Source organism: Meleagris gallopavo, chromosome 9 (assembly GCF_905368555.1).
Source record: "Meleagris gallopavo chromosome 9, MGAL_WU_HG_1.1, whole genome shotgun sequence".
In the NCBI taxonomy this organism is placed as follows: Eukaryota; Metazoa; Chordata; class Aves; order Galliformes; family Phasianidae; genus Meleagris; species Meleagris gallopavo.
The window spans coordinates 2,897,305-2,924,952 of NC_139412.1; the positions used below are offsets into that span (position 1 = coordinate 2,897,305).

Genomic DNA, 27,648 nt, shown 5'->3' on the forward strand with positions numbered 1-27,648 from the left:
ACCTGCACACACGCCTTGTCGGAGGGAGAAGGGGGTCTATTGGAAGCCCCCCACCCACATCTGCTTCATTTGGGCATCCTCAGCACCTCCAGCTCAGGTTAGAGAAGGTAAGATTGCAAGAGGAGCCCTGAGCCGGGAGGAGGAACGCATCCCCAGGGATGCTTGCAGGACAGAAGGGATGGCAGCCAGTAGGGAAGGAGAAACGCACACAAGGGAAGAACGAGGAAAGCTTGCAGGACCGGAACAGTGCGTGCATGGGAGCTGGGATCCACGGAGCGGGGATGCTTGCGGGGTAGCAGGGCCACGCGAGTAGGGTAAGGCAAAGCAAGGCAAGCAGGCGGTGCTCCGGGCCGGCCGGCTCCTCCCCACCCTGAGTGACTCCGCCGCCGCCTAATCGCCGTGCTGGGCCGCCGTGATGTGCGGCCTCCGGAGTCCAATCCGGAGGGGCGATGGGGCTGGGGCACAACGAGCGCGGGCAGCGGGGCTGGGGCACGGCACGGCACGGCACGGCACGGCACGGGGCAGGACAGCACAGCACGGCTCGGCTCGGCTCGGCTCGGCGTACGGGCGGTGAGTGCTGCTGGGAGTTCTCCCCAGCACGGCTCTAACTTGTGAAAAAAAAGTTGCTATGCACTCGTTTCGGGCCGAGCATCCTTCCGCTGGCCGCGGTGGTTCCGCGGGGTTCGGCCCGGCCCTGCTTGTTCCTCCCCTCCCCCTTTTTTCTTGTCTTCCCCCCCTGCGGCTGATGAATGGCACCGGTGCGTTCCTGGTGACGATGGGGCGCTCCGGGTCCTTTGCGGTCGTGAAAGGGACTTTGGGTGGTTGAACCCCGTGGAAAATGTCCCCCTCCCGCCCCCCTCCCCAACCTCGGGTCGGTGAACAACCTGAGCCCGACTTGTGCTAAACTTCGGGTTTGTGAGAGCTGGGAAAGCAACGACCGGCTGTGAGGAGCCGAGCTGTGGGATCCCGCAGGGCGGCACTGAAACGGGGACTGCGCTTCACTTTGGTCTTTTGTGCAGAAGAACGTGGCCGACGGCAGAAAGAGCGAGGAAAGCGGAGCCGGTGGAGGGGGTGGGATAAAGTGAAGTCGTGGGGCGAGCGTTTGGGTTTATTTTTGTACGTTTTTAATTGGGGCCGGGGGAGGAAACGTCCCCGCGCTGCCCCGAACAATGGCTTCTTGTTGGGAGGCTGCGAAGGGAAGGGCAGCGGTGGGGGCTTTCAGAGAGGGTGAGGCTTTGGGCTTTCTTTGGCACGGGGGAGGCTGGAGAGCCCCGGTAGGAGGTAGCATCAAACCCTGATGCTCACAGATCTAACGTGTCCTCCAGAGCAACAGAGTGGCTTTGAAGTTTTAATCTGAGTGAAAATAGTGGAGACACACGGAGGGGAATCTAGCTTCCATCGTAGTGCTTCCCTGGGAGAGGCTGCACGCATCTGCTCTGCAGGAGCATCCGTACCTTGGAGCAGAGCATCACTTGGGCTCGTTTTGCTCTTTTCAGGAGAGCTGTTGCATAGCTCTGAGCAAATGCCATTGAATCAGCCTCAGGGTTGTTATTGCTGTTACACAATCCCAGAGGAATGTGTGTGCAAACTGGAGCTGGGCTTCCTGTTTTTGGTCAGTCTGTGGAAGAGACTATAAAAGATAATAGATATCTCAGATAAATTGCTTTAGCACAAGAATTTGGTGCCGTTGTTCAGCGGGTAACACTTGTGACTCCTCAAGTGAGCTGGGTAACTTGAGAAGAAAACCTCCTTCGTGCTTGGGAGACTTACGGAGTCACTTTAAAGGCAACAGCTGGAACCTGGATATAAAGAGGGAATAGTTGCCGAGATCAACATATGTTAGTGCTGTGCATAATGATGTATAGAAATTCAATCTGTTTGGAAAAGGCATCTTGTTCAAAGAGGAGCTGCCGGTAGTCTGGCGGCGGGCAGCAGCCGTGCAAGGGATTAGCTGACACAAGGCCCATCCCCTGGGTGCAATATTCTGCACGTTTCAGCCCCAGGGGCACTGTGGGGTGTACGTAGAGGACTTAAGATTGCTGGTTTGCATTGGAATGCTTTTAAAAGGATGTATTTAGGATAATTCTGTGAAGATAAATCTTTTTTTTTTTTTTCTTTTTTTTTTCTCGGCGCTGCTCTTATCGCAGCCCGTTAATCTTGGCCAGAAGTTGAACAATTTGAGGATGTTGTCTGGTTGTAACTGAGCTCCTTCGGAAGAATTCTCTGCTTGTGAAAGACGAATTACTCATTCTTTGTCTGCTGAAGAGATCATAACATGATTATAAAATTCGGTTATTCAGTACTAGATAGAAAGAGCCGTGCTAAGCCGGGGTCTTTGTTCTCTTATCAAAGCTAATCAGACAAAGTCACCCCTCCTATAAAGTCGGCAAATATCCACCCAGATTAAAGAATGCCCAGATCTCCAGAAACCTATTTGCTGGTTTTGTCTGGATTAGCTTCGCAGTGGGGAGAGCTGTGGGGACTGAAGACTTCATTAGGTATTTGTCTGATGGATGCTCAGGTTTGGGATAAAGGCAGAAGACCCCCATCCCCTGGGGCTGCCTTACTGCCTCCTGTGCTCTGGGTTTCAATTGTTGAGAGATTAAGACAGTGAGTGAAGGAATTGCAGCCTGGTTCAGTGGATTTGGTGCCACATCCAGTCCAGCAGGATCTTCTCCGAACTTTTTCCTGTGTTTTCTTGGCCCTCGTGCAGCAGTTTAACTTGCTGTAGAGAAATGAGACGCAAAGGAGAATGCTGCTTTTAATGACTGTTCAAAAAGAATGTTAGGGACAGTAATTTTGCTCAGCTGCCAGTGATCTAAATGTACAGTGATACACTTGAGCTTTTATGGTAAAACTTATATAGTAAAACTGCAAATGCTCCACTTCTTGGAGCATCAGTGCGTCCGTTGCATTTTTTTGCTAACGTGGTTGGCTTTATGCATTGAGGGAAGAGAAATGCTTTTCTTTGTACAGGGTTGGCAGTGGGCTGAGGGAGGGAGGGAGGGTGTGCCTGTGATGTTTCTATACCTGCATGGATATTTTAATCCACTTCTATATTGAAGTTGGTGGTAGTGAGCACCGTTTGTCACTTAACACAGCCCCAATTGGCCCTGAGGTTGTTTTGTGGTTATATGTCAGATGGTAGAAGCTAACCTGGTGAAGCTGCCCCTACCTGTGTCCTTGGTAACCTGTTTTCCACAGCATTGAGTATTAGGTGGGGTGACACAAGGAGGCCGTGTGCTCAGCAAAACCACACACCCACTCTGCATACTTCTGTGTTTCACGGTACATTTTTCAGATTTTTCTTTTTTTTCTTTTTTTTTTTTTTTTTTTTAAGTTACAACATTTTGCATCTCTCTCCTTAAAATGCTGAATGCTGGAGACCATAGTCCTGCAGGGAGATTGGTCCCTTTGTAGACATAGACCTGTTGGCTTGGCTTTTCCTTGGGAGTGGGTTTGACTTTCCATGCTACGTTGTTACCTTGCAGTTTGCAGATGGGGGGGGGTCATCGCAATTTGTTTTGTGGGAAGGTTGATGTTCCTCCTTGTACTCAATGCCCGCTGTCAGAGCATGTGACTGACAGGCTGTCAACCCCATGGTGCAATTACAAATATTAATTTGTAACTTATTACAAGGCAGAAGTTCCTTACCACCCTGGGAACAGCAGCCAATATGAGGGATTACTATTTAGGAGCTGATTGCTAATCTTTGTGTGCTGGGTATTTTGCTTCTGAAATTGCTTCTGTATGTGTTTAGCTGCTCTGTGAGCTCAGTGTCCAAAAAGCTACTAATTACATCAAAAAGCCAAATGTAAATCTAGTGATAGAAGTTCCTGAATTCATGTCATAGATAAAGCTGGGTGCTAATTTTGGAAGAAGTTCATTAAACAACCTGACTTCATACTTGCTTCGTACTGTCACAGAACAAAACATTCATTCCAAGCAGGTTAAAAAGAGTTGGTCTTAGTTTTGTGATGAGGGTGATGCAAGGGTGTATTAAGTAATGCTTTTTTTTTTTTTTTATTTAATTGGGTTACTGTAATGAATGACACAATATCACCTTGCTGTGCTCCTCTCCCAACCCTTAGATAGTCATCTGTTGTTGATATCTTTGCACAAGGGTTTCTACTGACCCTTGGGGAGTTGGAGCATTGCACAAACAGCAGTGGCTGAGCTCAGCATGCAGTGCTGGTGGCTGGGTGTGCATGAGAACTGCTGTCCCCTCCAACATCCTGAGATTTGCTCAGGCTGTAACACACTGCCAGCATTAGCTTGCCTACATCCTTAAGGCCTTTTCCAGCCCAGAGGCACCTGCTGTTCTCACAACTGTTATGGGAACGGGTGGGAAGGTGAGAGGTGTGATCTCAGGACTGAAGGCAGCTGAGCAATGATCTGGCACCAGGGCTCTGGGTGGTGTGGCTGAGAGATGCTGATGGCTCCGAGCAGAGCAGCTCAGCTGACAGTGGGTGGCTATAATCACTGCCAGCCCTGTGACTGCTGCCCATCAGTGTGCCACTGTTGTGTCCTCTGCTGCACACGTTTGGGTTTTGTTCAGCTGGATGTGCTGTTTCTCTCGAGCTTATTGGATGGCAAGGGACTTAATGAAGGTGCCTCTGCTGTTGGTTTCCCTGGGGGAGTGCTGGGATGCTTTGGGATAGGTGAGGGGTGGGTTGTGATGATGCATACCAGCATTTAGCATAGCTTTAGTCTTAGCCTGCAGTGCTGGCTTGTGCAGCCCTGCAGATACCCAGCCCTGTCCCGGTGTAGTCAGATGGTACAGCAAGGCTGATGCCATGCCTGGGGGAGATCAATCCCCCATGCCCCCTCCTTTACATCAGTACAAGGGATCTTGCTGTGCTGCTCAGCTCCTTCACAAAACTCATTTCTGCCAGGTTTTGTTTTCTCTGCTTTAGCAGCAAGCAACGTAAGACTTTGCAGCATTGCAACTGCCAGCGTGGGGCCAGAGAATCCTGTCTGTCAGGGATGGTTGAGCCCTATCACAAACCTCAGGATGGGCACTTTGCAGCTCTGTGTGCCTGATGGCCCCCTTCCTGACAAGTAGTGGTTTTGACAGCAGCCCCAGGATGGGACTTGGGCCGGTGTATGGCTGCAGTATCCAGTGCTGGGCAGCAGGCACCACTGGCTGTGTGTCTGAGATATATTCTGTCTCTGGGTGTAACGGGGTTGCTGAGCTCTGTGATCTGTCAGCCATACACACAGTAAACCCTCTTCTCTGAGTGAGAAGCAACGGAGCAAGGAGGCAGAAATCTCTGCTTCAAAGGCTGGGGGAGCAGGACGTGCCAGCGTGTGCTCTGCCAACACCAGGATGCTCAGTCCTGAGGTATCAAAGCTCTTTGTGCAATGGGCAGGGGCTGCTCCCAGCATGGTGTGCCCAGGCCAGGCAGGGCGCTGGGGCATCCCGGCAGCCTGACAGCTGTTGGCTTTTTTGGCCACAGATTAAAAATGCAAAGAATGACAAGCAAGTCCTGTCTGGCCCACTTGGAAGAATTAGATCGGGTGTGCTCCTCTAACAACTAGTGGGTCAGGTCGGTGTTTTGTGGGTCCGGCCTACTCAGCCCTCTCTTTGTCACTGGGTTTGTGAGTGACGTGGGGATGAAGAGGCAGCCCACATGTCCTCAGTGGGTTACTATCAGCAAAGAGCTGTTCTTTCTCTTTTTGCATGTGTTGCTGGTTGACCCCTGTTAGTTTATCTCTGCCTTTCAGCAGCTGGGAGTCACGAGGATGGCGGCTGCCTGTGGAAATGCAGCGTCCCAGGCAGTCTGGCTGCTGGTGCTGTGCCCAGGTGGGATGCAACACACTCTTGCACCACCACAGCTGTCCCCACAAGGCACGGTGGCCTCAGCATTACTGACATAAATAAAATAATTACTGGTTCGACATGCAGCTGAGGATGTGGGGAGCAGGACAACTGGCTGAGATGGGAAGCTCTGGTCAGGGTTGCGGCTGCTTGCTCATGTCAATCTATATGGGCCAGATGCTTATAAGCAGTCTCCTTGTCTCATTTCCTCCTTTGAAATGCTTACAGCTGTTTTTCCTGCCTCTTCAGTAGGTTTTTGTTCCTGTCAAAAGACTGACAGCTCACAGATGCTCCTGGGAGTCCCTGCTGCATAGCTGTGAAGAGAGACTGTTGCTGTGATCTTCAGAAGATAAGGTGTAGTGTCTCTGCTGGAAGGCTAATTTCGGATGTTTTGGAGTAAGCTGGTTTGTTTGTTTGTTTCTTTTAAAGCTGAAAGTGTCTTGCTGTGATGGGAGGTGGGAGAGCAGGTAGCAGGTGTTGTCCTTTGTGGGTGGAACAAGATGGGAAGAAGGGATAGTGATAGTGAACATCACCTGGTGCTAAGGGGTATCTAGGGTCCTCTCATACTCACTTCACAACAATCTTAGGTTGAACTTCAAGGCTTTGTGTAGATGTTTACCTTTTTCCTTGGAGACCAGTGACTGAGATGCCAGTAGTGTTTGGGGTACGTTGGTGCTGGTCCTCAGCTTTGTTCTGGCTCTCATTAGTCTGACAGCTCACAGATGGTCATTATTTCACTGAATATTCACTTCTCTAGTGGAGCTGGATTATGAGTGCAATTAAAGAGGATAGCTAAGCAGGGAAAATAATGGAAATGCACTTAGCCCAGTGTACTTTCTTTTCTCTTCTGCCCTTTTTCGCATTCTGCCAAGAGAAGTAATTGCAGACTTCTGTAATGATGTTAATAATCCAGCCTTGGTCAGGCAAAGGAGGAACTCTGGAGATACTGTTGCCAGTGTTTTGCAGTCTGTGGACAGATGTTACAGAAGTATCTGAAAGCAGTAAGAGAAGCTGTATGTACCCTGTTTTAGACAAATTGTGCTGTAGGGAAGGTGGAGGTAACACGATAGAAAGAAATGGCTGTGTCAAATTGGGTTGAATGCCTTAAGGAGTTGTAGGGGTGTTGCCTATATTAAGCAGAACCTAGAGGTCCAGTTATGTAGGAAGTCTGTGTGATCTGACTCTCTTGTAGGTGCTGAGAGCATATGAGCCGTTTCTGCCCATGGTGGGTTGCCTGTTGGCCATTACCATAAATATGCAAAACTTCTCTTATTTTCCAGTCGTCAGGTCACTTTAGCAACTCTGCTTTGTCCTTTTTTTGCAATCCCAGCATCAGAAGAGAACAAGGTGTCCCAACAGATGTTGCAGTGGTGTCAGAGAGAAAAGCTCCTTGCTGACAAGTTGAGGTGTGATCCTGGTTGTATGTCTATGGCTGGTGGCTGCTTCCCTGCTTCATCCTCCCAAGGACCCCACTGTTGTGCAAGGAGCCATGGTTTGAATGCAGAATATTTTGGGGCTGTGCTCTTCTGTTCTCAGCCCATGATATAAATGACACCTTGTAAGCTGTGTTTGGAAATAGAAAAGAAAGCGATTCTGATTCATGGTCTTTAGAGCGTTGTTCTTTAGACCAAAATACACAGGATAAATCTGGCCCTTCCCTCTATTCACTTCTCATAGCCGCCTTTGTTTTTTAATTTATATATCTTTTTATTCTAAATTTCTCCTATCCCCAAAATAGAACAGACATCAGCCCGCAAGCAAAGGTTGCCAGGCATTGGTCTTTTGGATTGTAGTGGTTTTTTGGCCTGGTTGGACACTGAGCTCCACCCTACATGGGCTTGGATTGAAAATAGCTTTCAGTCTGCTGAAAAGAAAGGCTGTGCACAACACATTCATGTCTTGGCTCCTGGGATGCTGGCAGCCATGGGAAGCTCTTCAGCTGCAAAATGTCTTAGAAAATCTGCTGCTAATGCACTGGAAAGTGTAGGGGTGACCCCTGTCAGCAAGGTGCGCAGTCAAGAGTGACTTCCTACCCATGCAGTTATTGCAGAGATGGAGTACAATTTTTAGCTGTTCTTCCTGGCAGGAACTGAGAGCTGAAAAGTGTCAGCTGGCAACCATGGGATCTGCAGTCCAGTGGACTGGAGGAAACTCCTGGTTCATCCTTATTAGTGGAGAGGGTTAGTTGGATGGGATGACCCTTGGGAGGACCCCAGCTCTCTGAGACGAGAGTCTGGGGCTGGAAAGGGATCCTGGCTGGGGAGGTGCTTTCACAGAGGGGAAAGTGCTGTGCTACCTAGATCTGTGAGCTTGGCAGAGAGTCTGATGAGAAATTGTGCTGTGCATTCACTGGGAGCTAGCAGCCCTAGCCCCAAAGCAGAGCCTTGTATCATCCTGAATTCTTGGTGAGCAGCATTTTGATGCCCAGCAAGAACCTCAGTAATGTTTTAGGGGGTGCTTTTGGCACTGGGCTGCCAACTGAGGTAAGTCTCAGCCCAGGAGAGCTGTAAGGCTTGGAGGCTGCTCCTGTCCTGCAGTTTCCCACACAGTCCTGTTTGTCTGGGCCTGAGCTGCACGATCTTCCATCCTCTTATTAAATTAAACAACTGAAAAAAACCCAAACATTAAGGGCAGGAGATTGACCAGTGTCTGGGATGCTGATCTCATTCTGCCCTATGCCTATTAGAAGAGTCAAGTTCTAAAGCCAAGACTGCTCAGGCAAGTTGGAGTGGTTGGCTCTGGGATTGCTTTCCTTGCTTTGGGCATCAGTTCTCTGCCTAGTTAAAGCTCAGCTGTTGACTCCTTGCCTTGTCTTATGTTGTTTTCCACTGTCCTTGGCCATGCTTATGAGGCAGCAAGTTGCTTCAGCAGTGCCAGCCAGTTGCTGTCCCCTGCCTGCTCTGTAGGGACGGTGGCACGTGGTGCCTGTGGGACTTGGGGCAGCCTCCATCCTATATGGATGTTCTGGGTGAACAAAAGGAACAGGGGAGCTTGAGGGAGGAACAGAGGCAGGAGGAGAGCAGGGAGCCCCTGCCTGGTGCCTGTTTCACAGCTATTTCTGACTAGCATGCTTCACAGGCCTGGAATGGTTTACATGACCTTGATGATCAAACGTCTCTCTGAAGTGCCTTTTTCTCTTCAATTTCTGTGGACTCCGCCTTGGCCTATTCTGTTTCTGGTTCTTCTAATCTAGGCTAGACTGCAGAAAAAACTTCAAGATGAGGAAATATTGTCTCGTTTATAAAACCTTTGTAAACAGATGTGAAGCTGACTGTGGAAGGGCACCAGGAGGACTTTTTTTCTCCTAAAGTCTAGAGACAGAGCCTTCAGCCTCTGCCTAATTCAGCTGTGTGTTTTTACTTAAGCTGAGAGTCAAGAGTCTATTAGTTCACCTCTCAATTTCTTAAAGTGGAAAAACTGACTCCTGCAGTTATTTCTTTACTGCAGACATTTTTGTGCTAAAGGGACTGATTTCTTTTTTTTTTTTTTTTTTTCCTTGAAAAGAATGCTAGCAAGGCTGCTTTTAAACATTATATAAATGCAGGAACTTTTATGAGGGGATGTGATTTGTTGCCTGTTGCAGAAGCAAGTCAAGAGAAGGAAAACCTGCCTAACACCAATTTGGGAGCAATTGCAAAATAAGCAGAAGGAAGCAGAAAACGTAAGGAAGAAAATCTAATGATGCGAGGTGCCTCAGACAGGCAGCGTGACTGTTCTGAACCTATTTTTCCAGCCCCAGGTGCTGGTGAGGCTGTGGTTCAGGGGGATGCTGTGCTTTGCAAGTGTGGGTGAAAGCAGTGCAGCAATGGTGTGCTTGGCTCTGGGTGCTGGAGGTCATCCTCCCCTTGCTCTGGGGCCCAGTTGTGTGGCTCCTGCCAGGTTTGGTGGGCACAACTTCTTCTCTTGCCTTGACTCCAGGTGATGGGGAGACTGTTCTGCTAGGAGAACGTAATGACTTGCAGGGCACTGGGGATGTCCTTTGAATCCCTACTGGATTTGCAGCATCTCATTGAGGTGGCAGGAAGCAAAGCTTAAGGAAAATCCCCTTTGTTCTGCCTTCTTTAAAGATCGACATATGAAAAGTATTTTGATCCTAGAAGGGGAATAGGAAGGCACGTGATTCTGCACTCAAATTTTTACATGTGGGACTGATTTTTGCCAGTATGTTTGGGATTGATTTAGGGTTTGCCACAGCTGAGTGCACAAAAGATGTTTAAAATGGAAGTTGAAGATGATGGATAACGAGCTCACACCTATCTGGGTTAGATGGAAGGTGATGTGCAGTGGGGTGTCTGTGAAATAATTGTGCTGTCACCTGTGTGCCAGCTGTGTGTTCTTCTGTTCTTGTCTTGACAAGGGAATTGTAGCTAAAATCCTACTTTTCTATGTCCCCTTTTCCTAAAGGTATTTTTGTAGCTTGGCAATGCAGGGGCTGACAAGTTGAGGTGTGATCCTGCTTGTGCATGCTGCAAGTCCCATGTAACACTGGCTTGTCAGTGGCAGGAAAAGGGGCTGGGAGTGATGCTGTTTGTGTTGATGCAGTGGTCAGACAAGTCCCAGTTGCTCCCCTCCTTTTGCTGGAGGAGGTGAAGCTGCTGGGTGAACACCGAAGTTTTCAGTGTCTCCAGAACAGCTCTGCCAGAGTGGAAACTTAAACTCAAGCAACCCATCCCTGTGATTGGCAGTTGTAATTCATGAAGCAGCGTTTCAGCTGGGTCACTGGCTAAACAACATCTGAAAGGTCATAAATCCCAGGTCCTTGTTTACACTGCCGTTGCAATCTTGCGTTCCTTCTGATAATCAGCTGGGAAGGGTCTGCAGAGCATTGTTTGGGTTTGGAGCAGGGCTGTGGTTTTGAGATTCCAGGATGCTGAGTCTTGTCCCAGGGATTGGCTTGGATGCTCTCCTGCCTTGGAGCCTCTGTGGCAGGACTCTAATGAGCAGGCTGATGCTGGAGTCTTCTAACAGTCTGTTGCTGTTTTCTTTGAGTTAAAACAGTGTTTACCTTCTGCTGGGCAGCTGCAGTGGAATATACACAGACATACACACACATTTTATATATATATATAGTAGTAGTAGTATAGTAATATATAGTAGTATATATATACTACTATAAATCTTGTAGTTAAACGTTTCCTTGACCCAACATAGAACAAGGTGCTTGTTTCCAGCTGGTCACAGGAACAAAGGAAGTGAGTTGAAAAGCGATATTACAATTAAGCTTTTTCTTCCTGAATTCTGCACAAAACATTTTGCCTCCAGAAATAGACCATGAGGACTTTAATTTTGGGAAATGCATAAGGTGTATGTGGAGTTATCCCATTGTGATTGGTGTTGCAGGCAGGCAGGGAGAAGGTTGGTCTTGCTTTTAAGAGCTTCTTCTGTGGTTGTAACACTTCTGAATGCATGTCTAACTGTATTTCTATTTGCTCTCCATCGACCTCCTTCAAGTTCCTTAGTGTGCTTGGAAAATATGAGCAAATTTGGTCTTTGTTAAGGTAAAATCTACCTCTCCTTAGAGGAGAGAGGGGAAACTGGGTCTTCTGAGGACTGAAAATGTTTTGAGTGAGTGTCCTGGATGCCTGACCTCAACTTTAGTCTGTTCCTTTCTGCTCTGCTTGGCCAAAGTTAAGCCTAAGCTCTCTCTGGGGACACAGATAGGACGTTCTGGAGCAATCTCGCCTCTGCCCTGCTGCTGCCCACCCCCTTTGTAATATTCTCGTCGATCTGATTTCCAGCTGGGCTCTTGCCACTGCTTAATACAAACCAAATGCTTTAGCAAACCAAATGCTTTAGCAAAGGCAGCATAGCCAGACTACTTATTGAAAACTTGAAAAATGTACATTGCTTCTGCTTGGCTAAGAAGCTCTTGGGAGCTACCATTGCTCTCCTGGACGGGTGGTTATGGCAGCCCCCACTTACAGCCATCTCTGCTGGCACGGCCTTGCATGCCTCCCTCCCTTCCTCTGTCTTCTCCAAAGGGTGTATGACCTTTTGTTGGGTTACAGGGGATTGTTTTAGTCGATCTCTTTATTCAACAACTTCTGAAAGTCTATATAAGATGATCTTGGAAAGTCATTAAATGCAGTGAGGTTCAGCAGTTCAACCCTATGCTAATGGCCTTGAAACCCTCTCTTACACAAGCATCTTTATGACTGGCACCAGTCAATAATTCACTTTAGTTGTTAAGACTTTGTCTATTGAACAGCTAGTAGAGTAGTGCACTTCTAGTGCATTGCTGTTTCATGTGTTATGTTCCCAGATAATACTCTGGGTCAGCATTTGTATCTCTTTGGTTTAACCTGTGTTGTACCTCCTGATATTATTGTTTGCTGCTAAAGCTTCCTGCCTGACCTGCAATTGCTTTGTGCCTTCTATGAAATAGTCTGCCTTGCATAGACTTGACTTCATGTAGGATCTGTAAATATATATATTTATTTTTTATTAAATTTGGAAATGTGAGGGTGGTTTTTTTTTTTTTTTCCCCACAGCAATTTGTATATTATTATACTCAGTAGCTGCAATTGACTTAAGAGTGCAAGAAATCAACAGTCAAAGCAAAGAATGGCTTCACAGCACAGAGATCAGCCTGCTGCTAGTAGCTTTCTTTATGGTTTGGAAAATATGAGGAAGCTTACTAATTAAAAGCATAATGAGCTGTATGGTGAAGATGGCAGTCTAGGGACCTGAAGGCTATGGGTGACAAATTGCACTTTACGTGTGAGTCAGTGGCAATCCAATCTAGTGCTCTTATCTTTTTACACATCAGAAAAAAGTGCAGTGGATGTAGGGCTGTTAGAGTTGGCCTCTCCAGTAGATCCATCCTACAGGAGATTTTCTGTTGGGCCTTTGGAAGGAACAGTTCTGGGAGAAGCCAACAAATCCAGCCCCGAAGCTAAATACCAGGAAAAGCTTCAAAGTCCCCTGAGATAAGACTGTGGACTAGTCCAACACAGCTCAGTTTGTAGGCCAACTTGCACAACTCAGAGTCATGTGCCAAAACCTTCATGTATTATGGCTCTTGGCTACCTCCAGCATCTGGCAGGATGCCTGGGTGAGATACCATTAAATCCTTAAAGTCCTGCAGGGCTGGACTGGGCACGTGACTGCTGTGACTGCATGGTCTTTGCTTTGACTTGCCAGTGGTGAAACCTTCCTGACAGCAATAGTCACCTGCTGGTGGGTTGTGTGGGGCTGAAGAGCCATCCAGTGGCTGTCTCCCACAGCCTCACCACTAACCAGGATCATTCTGCAGCAAACTGGTCTGGACAGTGGTCAGCAACTGGTCAAATGCCTACTTACTTGTCTGAGAATGCCCTGATGACTGCAGTGGGGTAATCTCATCTTGCATATAGGTGGAAGATATGAAGCGATTCTTGACCTCTTGTTCTGCATAATTGCCATCTTGCTACAGTCCACAGATTTATTTTGAGAGCCACATCCTTTTTGCTGTTGTAATCTTGTTTTGAATATTATACCAATTTACTTTCTGCTTAGTAATCTAATAGGCTGCTTCTGTAGGCAAGTCACTTGGCACTGGAGATGGCTCTTGTTTGCTGTAGGCTTTCAAATCAAAGTGAGGTAGAGTTTGATGGCTTTTGTACCAGTGTTTTACTATTTGCTAAGTGGGTCCACTTGGAAAACTTCAGCTGAGGTTGCTGGAATGTTTGTGGAGATGTTGCCACCACTCAGACTTCACAGCACTCATTGGTGGTGGGAGGTGACAAGGCTTATGGCAGACTGGTAGGAAGACACAAATCTGTACTGTACTTTGTATGGTTCAATACAAAGAGCTAGGTTTTGATGAACATCTTGCAAATTAACCTGAAGTTTATTCCATGAGCATACAGTCCGTGTAGGCTTTCCATATGTCTCAGTTGTAAACGTGACTCAATTGGGCGCTGCCAGATAATGGAACAGAACAACTTCTCCGTTTGGAAATCATCTATTTGGGCAGTCACTTGTGTTCTGTGGTGGCATGATTCCAGTGTAAAGCACTATATCCTTGAACAGCGACTTAACATGAATAGTCTTCTAGACTCAGGTGAGCAGAGGAATGCCTGAGCCACATACAGTCAGCACAGTCCTGGTATTTCAAGTGAGAGATGCAGAAGTGTGTTTGTGCCAACTCACAAACCCATTGCTTCTTGCTTTCTTCCCCTGCTGGTGTAGTTCTACCCTGTGTCACATCCCCTGCTCCCTGATTGGTTTGGTCCTCATCAACCTTCACCTTGTGCCATTGCAATCACCCAGAGAAAAGCCTTTTCCTTGAAACAGGTTTAATGCAAGATACGTTTTGCACTGGGTTAGGTGGAGGTGCGTAACTGGCTTCAAAATATTCCCTGCTCCAGGTTTATTTTGGTTGCCTCTGCTTTGGCTGGAAGAAGGCATTGCAGGAAGGATGGGAAGTGCCCCATACTGCTGGTGCCCAGCTCAGCCCTATGCTGATTGCTTCTGCCCATGAAATGCAGCAATCTAATGAAAGCTTTCTGCAGTGACAGTGAAGGAAGGTTTCCCAGCCCATCTGTAGTTTCTTGCTTTACAATCAAAACAAAGCCCTATACTCTCCTTTGCCTATGATCTCAAGAGAATAGCTTGTTCTTTATTGTTTTTTTTTTTTTTTTCTCTCCACTACATGTATCCCCTCTCCACACCCACCTCTGTCTTTAGAATTTAATAAAGTGGGTGACTCAGGACTAAATATAAAGCCTGCTTCCGGCATCATCTGCCTGTGTCTCATTTCCTGGAGCTGACATCAGTGGAGCCTCTGATTTCCTTATGAAATAGCAAGGCATGAGAGATCCTTTGCACGGTGTTCTGGGCATACTTTCTGACTTCTATGGTGACTGCATGGCTCCCTGTTCTAAGCTGGGAATAACTACGCGGTTAATTGCTGTGCTGAGCTTTGCTGGAGCACAGGGTGGATTGGGCAAGTCCTTGAGTCTGTTTTACACTAGAAATTCAGACTCTGGTTTACAGGCACTTTAAAAATAAAGACAAACTTTCAGACTCTACCACATATGCAGGTTTTTATTAAATAAGCATGAGCCTGACTAATGTCTTGCTTTCTTCCTGATGACAGGCTTGTTGAAAGAGTGGCTCAGAAAGCTTTTAAGGGGCAAATCTAGCAAAGACATTTCTTTTTTCTTCTTTAAAGGGACTGATAAATTGAGGAGCTAAGGTCAAATGCGTGTTCCTTTGTTGTCAAAGCCTTATATAGATGTTTACATTGATGAAATGTACTTTGCAGTTGATCAGCCTCAGAAGGTGAAGGCAAGAAGTGCATAAAACCTCGAGGTATGTTAAAAAGCACAGGGGAGAGTGCTTCTATCCATTTGTACATAACTTCATTAAAACCCTTATCTTTAAAAAGAATGTGCACAGAATGGAGGAGGGAGGAGTGGTGGCATGGTGAATGGTTGCTGATCCCAGCTACAAAATGGGATGCTGGCTGGTTATCAGCCTTGCTGTCTAAATCCCTGGCTTGCAATGTGTTGTGCTTTTGCTAGAAAAGACTATTTAGGTTTCCTGGTTTCTCTTCCAACTAGTTACTTTTTTTTCCCGTATATCCTCTCTCTTTTTTTGAAGTAGGAGGATGCTCTGGAAAACACTTGGGTATGCCAAGGAGCTAAGACAAAGCAAGCAGGATGTGTGCCTGTACTGCTGTGGGGAGGCTGAGAAGTTTAAATAACCTTGGCTTTTCAAGCTGCTTTTGACTTGCCCTCCTGTTTTCCCATCTCACAGAGCTGACCTGCAGCACCAGAGCAGGCATGTGACAGGCATGGTCCCTGAGCTGGCTGGATGGCAGGGTGGGGCTGGCTGTGCTGCAGCAAGCAGCTTTTTGCTGCTGGAGCTGGAGATGCCTGCAGGCAGAACCCTTCCCATGTTATACCCTAGGACTGCTACAATGTGTTTTCTGGGAACTTGTGCTTCACCTTGGGTTTCATTGATTATCTTGTACGTTTTCCATTATTAACACAGCATCTCTTGGCATTGGTAGAAAAAGTCTTCTGGAGAGACAAGAAAGCAAAGTGTCTGGGAGCAGGTGGAGGTTTTCCAGGATGGTGTGAGGAGGGGGATGAGTTGACCTCTGTGCTGCCTCACCTGGCTGGCAGCTCCTGCTCAGTAACCACTGGAGGGCAAACACGCTTAGTGGCCTCCCAGTGAAACTTGGCAGCTGGAGCTGGGGAGGAGACGTACCCTTACCTTGCGCAATGATGCGCTGGAGGGATCCTGTACCTGTGCGTCAGCATCAGCACCTCCCTGTGCTTGAAGGGTGCTTTGCTGACCCGAAAGCACTGCCATCCTCCCCCTGTGCGAATCTTGTGATCGTGGCGTGGTCTCTCCACATTCCTCCTGCACACAAGTGGTGTTGGCAAGCTGACAGGGAGGAGAAGTCTTCACCTTAACGTTGTATCCTCTTGCTACAGCCGTGCGACTGGGTCTCATGCAGGAGATCCTGCTCTTTTACTGGGAGAATGGTAAATCTCAAATGTGTTGTGGTCAGATTCCTTTAGGTGTGTGGCATGCTCTCAGGTTGCTGGCAATGATGAGGGAAGGGCTCCTTGCTCTGGATATGTCCCTTACTGGGGAAGGGGTGCCTTCTGCTTTGTGCAAGAGGTGCCTTGTCACCCAACCAGAGTGACTGCTGAGCTCCTTGGGCATCCTGTGCTTCCCTAAAAGGCTTTCTTAGAGAGGGAGGAAGAGGAAAATACGCTGGTGTATTGAACTGACCATAGAACTCCTATTTTGGAAGAGGGCAGGAGCTGTGCTGCAGGAAGCGGGCTGGGAGCAGCGTGTCCCCAATGCCGTCACCCACCCGGGGTGTGCCGCAGGGAGAGAGGTGCTGGCACTGCCTGAGCACTATTTTGGGCTCGGGTGTAATTGCAGCTTGCACCAATAGGGCTGGCTTTGGGGTTATTTAGAGAGCTGAGTGCTTTTAATTCTGGCTGCCACTGGTCCTCTGCAAATATAGATGGTTTCATGCACACCCTGTGTGCGTAACTTCAGCTTCTCCTCACCCTGGAGCTGCTGAGCATCTGAGCTGGCTGCGGGGCATGATGCCTTTTCCCTCTCCAGCAAAGGGAATGCTGGCAGCTATTTGTCACCTAGGGAGCATGACTGCCACCTGAGTGAGAAAATGAAATAAGTGGGGTGAGAAGCTGCCCCTGCAGCGTGGGGCTGCCACCTACAAACCTGCAGGTGCTGCTTTTCCGTCCCAGCACCACGGATATGCCAGAAGCAAAAGGAGGCTTTCCTTTGCCCTTCCCTACTCCTGTGACAGCTCTGCCCTCCCTGCAACACGGCTTGATAAAGGAAATTGTCATCTAGATTGGGAGCCAAGCTTTTGCATGTTCTCTCCAAGGCCTGTGTAGCCTCAAAGCCTTGGTGCATCCTAACACAGCATGAGTTTTTACTGCGTGCTGTATCTGCACGTAAAGCAAAAACAGAGAGGGATTAAACTTCCTGGAATAAAGTTCTTTGATTCTGATGCGTGTTTGTGCCGGGCTCCATCCCTCCTGTGGGTGAGCTCCTTGCATCCAGCTCTGCTACGATGCTGAATCCAGCTGCTGCTGCAGCAAATTGGAGCAGTGCTGAGGCTGCTCTCCCCGATCCCCACCTGACATGCAGACAACCTGGTCCTGTTGGCCTGAAAAGCACTTTTACGCTCCAACTTTTGTCTTTTGCCGTTGCAGTTTTGGGCATAAAAATGTCTATTTTGGTTTTCATTATATTTACCATCCCAAGGAAGCTGGCAGGTTGTGGGTTTGGAGCTGGGGTTTTGTTTTGTGTGTGTGCGTGTGCTTTTTTAAAGGCCTCTTTTTGAAACCTCACAGCTGGAAGCTAAATTTTCAGGTAATGCCCAAGAATTGGGGCCAGGCAATGACTCACTTTCCTGTCTGATGTAATTAAAAAAAAAAAAAAGGGAGGGGGAGAAAAGAAAAGAAAACAATGAGCCTATTGGTCAAGTATTTTTTTATAATGGTCACAGGTTCTTCAAATTCTTTACTAATACAAGTGTTCTGCTTCTTGGTAAGTGACATTCTCTCCTTTTTGCAATCTGAGGGCTCAGATGTTGTGGACCTAACAGGAGACTTCTAACATATGTGATTATTCTTTGGAAATCCTTTTGACCTTTTTGATAATGGATCAATTGAAAAAGAAATAATTAAAAAAAAAAAAAAAAAGTAGTGTATGATAGCATGATGTTTTGGTTGGTTGTGTCTTTTTGGTTGGGAGCAGATGGCTCTGTTTCCTGTGGAGCAGACGGGACTTAATTGTTGAGGTAATGCAAAATAGTGCCGTGCCAGCTCTGAGCTTGGAACTTACAACCATGTTTGTGTTGCTTGTTTGTTTTGGTTTTGTTGCTGGATGGGGTCTTTTGGCTGCGTTGTTTTTTGTTTGGAGGAGCAGTGGGGTGAAGCAGTGGGCGCTCGGCTGTGCCTAGAGGTCTGGCTCCTCATCGCATCCGATGGGCTGAAGGCATCCATCACACAAGAGCACCAAATCACAGAGTGATAGGCTGTCATAGGGAGCACAGGCTCTTGTCTGCACGCGCTGGGAGTATTTAATCTGTAACAGTGAAGATAACCAAGAAACCAGTTTGCTTGCCTAACTTTCTCAGTGCCTCGTGCTGCTGAGCAATGCTGGCACGGTCCTGGGCTGGGGCTCCCAGTCTGGGATGCTCAGTGCCGCCCCGCTGCCCGCTCTCCCCATTGGGTGGCAGAGCTGTGGGCTCTCCCTGTGCTGTGGGTGTGGGAGATGCAGCAGCTGTGCACGGCATTGAGTCGGCGCAGCGGGAGCGAGGCGAGGTAAGGGCTGTGTGCTGCTCGCTGCCCCGCGGCTGCTGGCGTTGCTTCTTGTTGCTTTCCTCATTCTTCCCTCTGCAAAACGTATAGCGATTGCTGGCGTGGTAGTGGCAGAAGCAGGGTAAAAAGGCAAATAGCGAGTCTTTAATCCGGTGGAGAATCGTTGCTTATCTGTGCACCTGATTGAGCTGGGAGTGTAAACAGAGCACGGCGGGTGCTGGGACTGACTTTGCATTGCCGGAGCGTTCTGATCATCAGTGAGGGTGTGCCTTCCCAGAAACCCTTATGGGGCATGTCTTCCCCACCTACAGGCTTTTAAACTGCTTCAACTTGCAGCCAGGCTTGAATACTTAAATGTACGCCTTGCAGAAAGAGTGGGGAGTTGTGGGGAAATGGCTGCTGGCTTTGGTGGCCGCCTGGCTTTCAGGCTTTCCAGCTGCTGCTTTGCTGTGCATTGGGAAGTGCACGTGGCACTGCAGGCAGCGGCAGTTTGTTTCCAAGCTGACGAGTTCATCTCGGTTGCAATGTTTTCTGGCAGAAGCACCAAAGTCTGTGGTGCTGGGAGCCGGGATGGACGTCCCCAAATGCTGACTGTAGCACTTTTGTACACCAAGTCCTGGAGCATACTGAAAAGCTGGAAAAAAATGGACTTAAGGTGTTGGAAAATCATGCAGCACTGCTTTTTCATAGCCTGGTTTTGTTTATGCTCAACCTTTCGCTCTCAGGTGTCACTGAGCGATGTTTCACTCTTACCTTGCAATGGTTCTACAAAACATCTGGCTAGGAGGAGTGACTCTGCAGCTGGAGCTCTCCTGCCTTCCCAGAGCTGGGATGGGCTGAGTGCTCAGGATGGGTTCCTTCCCTAAATGTCTGCCCCCGGGAACAAAGCAGTGTGGGATCCCAAGAGACCCAGCTGTGAACTGTGCTCATCAAGGTGTGTTCAGCAGACATGAGTGCTCCAAGTACAAGTGCGTGGCTGCGAGTTTGGTACCTTTGCTCCTTCCTTGCTGTTTCAATTTATATTATGGAGAAGTGTGGGGAACACCCTGCTGTCAGTGTAAACCTAATTTCACTCTCACGACAACCTCCTGGGAGGCAGAGAGAGCAGCTCCCTTCTGCTCTTCCAAGCTTTTCACATTAATCTTTGAGATTAATGTTTCTGCCTTTGTTAAGGGTAGATAGGATCTCTAGCATCTTCTCTAGAGAAAATGAGTGTTGAACTTGAACGTTTTTTTCTGCTTCCTAAAGCCACTGGGACAGCCGTGCAGCAGAGCTGATTTATTACAGTCTGGCATTGTTTCTTGTTATGAATTGAATTGCTTTGACTTCTTTCTTTGTCTTCTTTCCCCTTTTCCCAAGTACTTTCTAAACAAGATTGCAAGTAGCAGGGGAATAGCAGAAAAAGATTTTTCTCCTTTTATCAGTAGCTCTGTCCAGTAAGAGATCAGCTAGGGTGGAATTCGTGTTCTTCAGATGCTTCTGAAACATAATGCAGTGTGAAACATAATGAGACATTCAAGGTTTGGTTTGTAGCTTCTGATGTTTTGTTGCAGTATTCATTGACACACTTCTCTCCCAACATTCATTGTCTGCTGCATGGTTGTTGGGATTTCAGTCCTGGCTGTGCAGCCTCAGGACAGCTCTGTTCACTTCCGAGCTGATAGAACAGTCTGCAACAAATTGTTTGGCTGTGGCTGTGCCTTTTGAAGGACTGCACAAACCTCACCCTCCCACAGCTAATTGCTGAAGCTCCCTATCATCCAGCTCACCAGGGACCAGCAACGTCACGCTGGGTGTTTGGCTTGCGGGAGCTTGTTTGCTGGCATGGAACAAGCAGTGACTGTGCTGTGATTTAATTTAGGGATTGGGTTGATTTCTCTTCCTGGAGAGGCAGGAATTGTAACTGGCAGACTGAGTAACGCTGTTCTTAATAACGAAATATTCATTATCAGTAGCTCCACCTGCCAAGCAGAGGTGCTGCCTGGGAATGGCTGTTCTGTAGCAAACACGTGGGAGAAACTCTCAGAGCATGGAGCTTTTAGTGGCTGAGGAGCCCAGTCTGGGGCTCTCTGATGCTGTAAAGGCCCTTGGCAAAAGCAGGGAGCTGTTGTGAAAATCATGCAGTGGCTCAAGCATCTGCTGTGACTTCTCAAGGAAGGGAAAGTCTTTGGACCGGGGAGCAGCATCCTGCGTGATGCACGGTGGTGGGTGGGGATGGGTGGCCACAATTGCCTTGTACCTATGAAGGGCTTTAGCCAGCTGTTGTGAGCCAGGGTACAGCCTGAGGCCCAAGTTTGTCCTTGTAAGGAACTGGGCTGATTTCAGGCTGAATATTGGGAAACGGAAGTATGCATGCCTGAAGAATGTCGGGGGTAACATGCTTGCTGAAACCTGCAGGCCCCAGTCGCTCCTGGGGAAGGAAATTCGCTCTGATTCACCCTTGTGATCCTCATACCTTCTTGTTCATGCAGGCGGGGCATCTGCTGCTTTCCCACTAGTGCTCTGGGGCTCCTGCTGTGGGATGAAGGCTGCCTTGTTGGGTTTTGTGCATAGGTGCTAAGAGAGGACCCACCTCTTTGTCGTTTATGGTTAAGAAACAGAAAAGGTAGAAGGAAATGTTTTAATGTTCTTTTCTGGGGGGGCTGCATAAGAATGAGGATTACTACAAGCATAAGAATTTCCTGAGAGGCTAGCATGACTTTTCTGTGCCGGAGCCAGGACTTAAAACCAAGCCTTCTGAGGCTCAGTCCATTAGCTGACATGTGACCCCTGTCATTCCCCTTCTTGCATCGAGGTTTGAATTCTCTCTGATGGATTGGTTTTGCTTTTGCGAGTTCCAGACGGGACGAGTCTTCAGCTCTTCCTTTCCTGAGAGATCTTGAAAGGATGACCTGGTTCACTCTCTAACAATGATTTAATGGGCAATATTGTTCTGTTTCCACTGATGTGAGCAAGCCATTCAAATCCAAAAGTAAGTTAAACTGATCTAGCAGGTTATGATCTCAAATGTGCACTCATCCTTGAGCAGCTGCTCTGCTAAAAACAGAGGTGTGCCAAAGCAGAGAATTTGGAGAAGCATTTGGCAAACGGGCTTTAAAGGACCAATTCTCCAGTGCCTCCAGCAGTGCTTCATCCACCTCCTGCTGATCCCAGGTGCTTTGCAAATGACCTGGTGGGCTTGGAGCAGTGAGGCAGATGGGGTATTGTACCTGGGAGCCTGCAGTGTGGTGTGGAGGTGGCATCCAGACCTGAGAAAGACTTTTCTTCCCTTGTGCAGATGGAGTGGGGTGTTTTGTGTTAGTTTGACTACTTTTCCCATCTCCGTCCAGCCTTCGGGCAGTTGGGTAGTGTGTGACTGAGCATCCTCAGATTCTTGCTGTCTTTCTGCTTCTGTATCTACAAGACAGAAAAATTTCTGTTTGGCTGCATCCCAGAAAGATACCTTGGCTGAGCTGGAGACTCTGAGGCATGTGAATTGGCTGGTGGCTTCAGCAGTTGTTTTTAATAAAGATTTAATAGGATCAAAGCTAGTGAATCTGGTTCTATCCTGCAGGGAGAGAAAACAGTTTGCAAAAAGTGAAGGATTGGTCTGTCCAGGTTTAGGAAAATTAGTTTGCTGCAGTTTCCATAAAGCTGGAGTGACCCTGCCTCTGTGCAGCACTGGTTCCTGGGCAGAAAAATCCTGGCGTTCTTCTAGCCAGACCTAGCTGGGAAAAATTAGGCTTTTCACCTGGACCTGCTGGAGGAAAGTGTGTGGCCAGAGGTGGGTGCCCCAAGAACACTTCTCTGGATCCAGAGAGCTGCTGGTGATCCAATTGCAGTGATGAGCTCCAGAGTGCTCCTCTACTCCTGATGGCTTTGACAGATTTTCCTCATAGTGGTGAGGAGTTGTGCAACAACAGGAGGGAAGTCTCATCATCTGCTCCTGGATGAAAATAAGCATAGCAGAGAGGAATCTGGAAAAGCAGAGCTGCTAATGGGACTTGTGCTGGTGTAGAGGTGATTCAAAAACAGCAGCAGGAAATAATGTCTGTGTCAGGATGGGAAGGAGGGGACCTTGGTTCTTCCCTGCCATGCAGTGAGTGCTCGTACAGCTGCTGGTGGGGCACAGACCTGGGATGGACAAGTTGAAGGGCAGCTATTTCAGAGAACTGGACGTGCTTAGATAAAGTCTGTTTAAAATCAAGTCTGCTTGAAGGTGGACCTCAGCCTGTATGGTACTATGCTTGAATGGGGAGAGCTGCTGTCCCATTGAAATAAAGCTGAGTGCGGGTATTTGCTCTGCAGGCACAAGAGCCTGGTGCTGTTCAGTGATTAAATGTCACAGGTTTAGAGAGCAGAGCTGAAGTTTCAGCCCGGGGTGTGTGGAGCTGTAGAAGTTGGTTGGGATGGGAGAGTCACAGCTGTAGAATGCAGCTCAAGTCCAGCTCTGCAAAGCAATGCTTGCTTGAAGCCTGCATGCACCTCCCCTCCCGAGGTAAGGAGGCAGCTCACCGAGGCACTGGGGTTCCCTCTGCTTTGCGTGCAGGAGTGCTGTGCTCGTGCAAAGAGAAGCAAGCAGCAAACTCACTGCTGGGATGGTTGTTGCAAGTGGGTCTCACCACTGGCAAGGTGTTGGGCGCGGTTGGTGCAAGACGAAGGCCTGGCAAGGTGTGGTTTCAGCCTCTGACCGGTGGCTGTCTGGAAGGTAATTGCCAAATTCAAGTCTCTGTGCTTCCTGATTGCTTGCCAAAACCCACACATAATGAGTGAGTGCTGTCCTGGGGAGGAAGCTGATGAGCAAAACAGTTTCAAAAGCCCACTGGTGAGGAACAGGAGAGGATGGATTGCTTGATTGGTTTTCACTCAAAGGCCATCAGTCCCTCAGCTTCCCTGTCTCCCCAAAAAGCAGCAGCGAGTGTTTATCTTGGAGGGCTCCCCAGACCAACTCTGCATGCCACAAGCTCTCACTTCTTCCTTCAGCTGTCAAGTTTGCTGTCTGCAAAACCCCAAAGGCTTTGCCTGGGCTGGACCAGAAAAAGGAGCCAGCAGAGCTGCTGGGTGTGCCGCTTCTGCGTGGGGGTGGGTGTGCATGTGTCCGTCTGTCTGTCTGTCTGTCCGTCCCTTGGCAGATCTGAAGCTCGCACCATTGTGCTGGGTGGGCACGGAGCTGCTGGCCCTGTGGGATGGGCTGAAACACAGTTGTAGAGGACTGCAGGGGTTCTTGTAGCCCGGCTGTCCGGCATCTCGTTCCTGAAGCAAAACTGACACTTGCTGATTAGTGGTCAGAGACATGTAAGTTCTGAAGTATTTTTAATTTACTAATGCTGACTGATTTGCCTTCTCGTGTCTGGAGCCTTTGTCATGAAATGACAGCAAAACCACAGGTTCCTCTGAAAAGGGGAATGCATGCTGCGTGAGTCACTGCTCCCAGACGGGTCCTATCTCCTTTTCTTTGTCTGTCTTAATCAAATGGAAAAGAGATTTTTTTAATACATTTTTGTTGACACTTTAATGTGTCTCTGTTTGTGCCTGTTTGAGTAAATAAGTTGGTGTTGTTAATCAGTCAGTTGTAGAGATATTAGAATGGGGTGGGCCTGGGAGGGACAGAGCAGCTCAGTTTTCAAACGAGTGCAGAGCTGCTAAGAGAGCAAATTCTTCCATTTGGATCAGAAGCAAATTCCAGCTCTGTTTCTGTTGGAAGAGTGACTCGCTGTCAGGAAATATATGGTTGCTGCATCCTTTTAAAATTGAATTAATCCTCCATCTTTCAGGGAGATGTGCAACTGTTTTATTTTCCTTCCCACCAATCCTCTGTGTGGGACGCAGCTCCCAACGCTTCCCTCCTGGGTCCGTGTCTGTGGACCATTTATGTGGATGGCAAAGTCTGGAGCTGCTGTCTGAGCAGTCAGTTCTCCCAGAGGCCCAGGTTAGCTCCTGGTGCTTGCACCTGTGCTGCAAGTGTAGAATGTGAGCAGAGGCTCCCATCTCTCGGATGGAGCATCCCTGCTTCAGGTGGCTCACAGCTGTGGAAGCACAGGGGTTGGGGGAACTGGACGTTGACTTGCTACAGTAAGGCAGTTCTGTCTGGAGCACTAATAAACGGGCCCTGAGTCAGTGGCTGTGGTGCGTTTAGAAGCTATAAAGCTTGTTTACACAGAAATATGATGCAGCTCCTATCTGGGAAGGGAGTTGATATTAGAAAACCTGAGATGTGCTTATGGCAGCTCTCATCTTCCAAGTGCAGCGTGGCTGTGTGCTATGGGAAGCTGCTGCTGCAGCGTGGTGGCGGGGAGCCCCACAAACTCTTGCTCCATGTCCGAGGGATGGAGGTAGGACTTGGGGTGGGGTTGAGCAGGAATTGCTTCCTTTAACACTCTGTTTTGGTGCACATTAACCAGTGAGCCTTCCCATTTATACTTCTACACCAAGTGTACAAAATGGGTGTGGGATCACTTCCTTCTGTCATCTTTTGTTTCCCTCATTCGTTCCTCCTTCCCTCCTTTCTCTACAATGGGACTTTAACCACAGTTTGTCTCTGGCCAGCGTTGCATGCCCTGCCATGTCAGAGGCTTTGCCCAGCACAAGTCTGTGGGATGTGGTGAGGCGTGAGGACTGCAGTGCTGGGTCTGAGTGAGACAGCTGATGTGTGATAGCCAATGCTGCATTACAAAGGGGGTTTATGTCCATGAAGACAAAGCCGATTGTTTAGAAATACATCTGAATGAAAAACACAATTCTGAATGCCCTTGACTTAGCTATAAAAAAAAAAAAAAAAAAAAAAAAAAAAGAAAGAAAGAAAGAAACAAAGCAGAAAACTGAAAAGCTTTCCCAGCCTCTCCAGCCCCCTGTGCCAAGTGGAGGTGTAATCCCTTCCTCTGGGGGAAGGGAGGGGTGGGGGGGGATCAACCCAAACAGCATCACCAGCAGCTAATCCTGCTGGAAGCTCCCAGCCCGTCTGCTTGTAGCTTGCTGTGGCCTGCTGACCTTTTCCTATGCTGTGTTGTTGTATCATACTACGCTTTTCCCTTCTCAGGCTGTACCAAGGTCAGGTGTTTGCTTTTTTTATTTATTGGTTCAAGTTGAGAGAACGGAAGAAGGAAGAAAGTGATGGCAAAACAGAGATCTCTCTTACAGACTTGCTAAGATGAAAAGCATAGGGACTGGAAAGGAAATTGTTCTTTAAGTGAAGATCCACACCAACAACAAGTGCAGGGCGTATCCAGAGTGTGATCATTCCCTGATAAAGTCAAACAATGCAGCATTTATTTTATTTCAACTGCTCATTCTGCTGTTAAGGATGGGAGAGACAGCAGCAAGCTAAGTTGCGATAAGAGGTTAGATACTGACGTTTTTGGAAATCCCTTTTAAGGGAAGCTCTGATGGTTTGAAGGTGAATTGGCATAAACGAGGCTTAGGCAAAAAGTAGTGATCTCAGCCTCTCCTGCCAGGTGATTCCATGCACAGCCAGAACTGCTGCTGATCTTGAAACCAGCGTGTTTCTGCCAGTTGTGAAATCCACCTTTGGTAGTGTGCACTGAGCTCGCTCAGAGCTGACTTTTCTTGCTGAGCAACTCCTTTATCCCTTGGAAAAGCACCCAGGTGTTGGAGGCCTTGAGGATGGGGCTGCTCAAGTGCTGCAGGGGGAGCTGGCTCACTAACAGCCAAGGTGCTGGTCTGGCGGCTGTTAAAAATTTTACCATGGTGCTTTTTTGCTCCATCAGCTTGACCAGGTTTTGCAGTAATTCCTCCTCTGCCCTGTTCTTGCAGTACAAGCCTGGTAATGAAGGTTGCTGAGCTTGGAGGTGGGCTCTGCTCGGCTCTCCTCTGCGCTCTGCAGTGATGCAGCTTCTTGGTGCCTCTCCCTGCTGCTGGCACCCATGAGTGCTGCATTCCCAGGGTGCCACGCCTGCCCATCACTCTCATCTCTAACGACTTTCCTCTTTCTAGACTGAGTGAGGTGTTGCAGAAAGTGATTATTTACAGATAGGCAAACCCAGAGTTCTTAACCAAACAAGTGCTTATGGAGCAGCTGGGAGTTTCAAACAAAAGAGGTTTGCTCGTCACAGCACAGGCGCTGCTGAATCCCAGCCTGGGTTCTCACTCCAGCAATGAGACAGCCCTTTGGGATCCTCTTTTCTGAAGCTCTGTAAATCTGCATTCATCCCTTTGCTCGCAGAGAAGCAGGCTGCGTCTGTTCCCATAGGCAGAGGAGAAAACCTTTTAGTCTTTCACTTTGTAGCTAAGAAAGTGAGAGCTGGAAAGTCTTGGGTTGCAAATCTCTTTGGAAGTTGCATGGAGCCTGCCCACATCCCCATTTTTAAAAAGCCCTGAGCTGTGTGTGTATGCTGGGCTGTGTTCAGCAGCATGCACCCTTTTGCACAAAGTTTGTCCTGTTTGCACATCCAATAAATCACCGATCTCTTTTTGTTTGTGTTGACCAAAGTGCCAATATCATCTGCTGCCGCTGTCACAAATGTCACAGGAAGGGGACACGGGCACATCCCTGGCATTTTACCATTCCTATGACAATACCTGTTCTCCAGGCTAGCAGGTGGCACCGAATTGGATTTTGGAAAAGAGGATTACAACACATGCGAGAGACTGACTCCAGGAAATCAATGTTTATTCAGTTTTGTTGTTGAAAAACAGACTGTTTCCTTTGAGCAAAAAGTATTGGGTATGCTACTTTGTGCAAAAAGACCTTTTTGAAGTACTATTCAGAATCTTTGTTGTTTGTTTTTGGTAGTTGTGTGCTTTTCTGTGGTCAAATAGACAGGCAGAGCCATTCCATCATTCTTGTATTAACATTTAAACTCTAGGTTTGTGTTGTTCTAAGCTCTGAAAATCCCTGGATGTGGGAACTCTTCCCAACTGCAGCACACACCTGCAGTGGGTGCCTGAATGTGTGCAGAACAACACAGCCTGTAAAATAAATACACTGAGCTAAATATTAACAAAGCCAATGAGGTTTCTGACTTGGTAAGGGGTGCATTTCCCATCTTCCAAGTTTCATGTCTAAATTTCTTATTGGAAAGA

The 27,648-nt window shown here is 48.0% G+C and overlaps 1 protein-coding gene across 5 annotated transcripts in view; it reads left to right on the forward strand.

The window, feature by feature from the left end:
- The first annotated feature begins 425 nt into the window (after nt 1-425).
- The window catches only part of PLS3 (plastin 3), a 44,552-nt gene continuing 17,329 nt past the window's right edge, over nt 426-27,648 (forward strand). The window contains exons 1-2 of one of the 5 annotated variants that reach the window (XM_085230487.1): nt 426-570; nt 6,071-6,217. The gene's annotated coding sequence lies outside the window, so the exon portion shown is untranslated. Of the gene's footprint in view, nt 571-6,070; nt 6,218-18,609; nt 18,634-27,648 lie in introns of those variants that run through there. The other 4 variants (XM_085230489.1, XM_085230488.1, XM_085230490.1 and 1 more) reach the window with 4 other exon arrangements.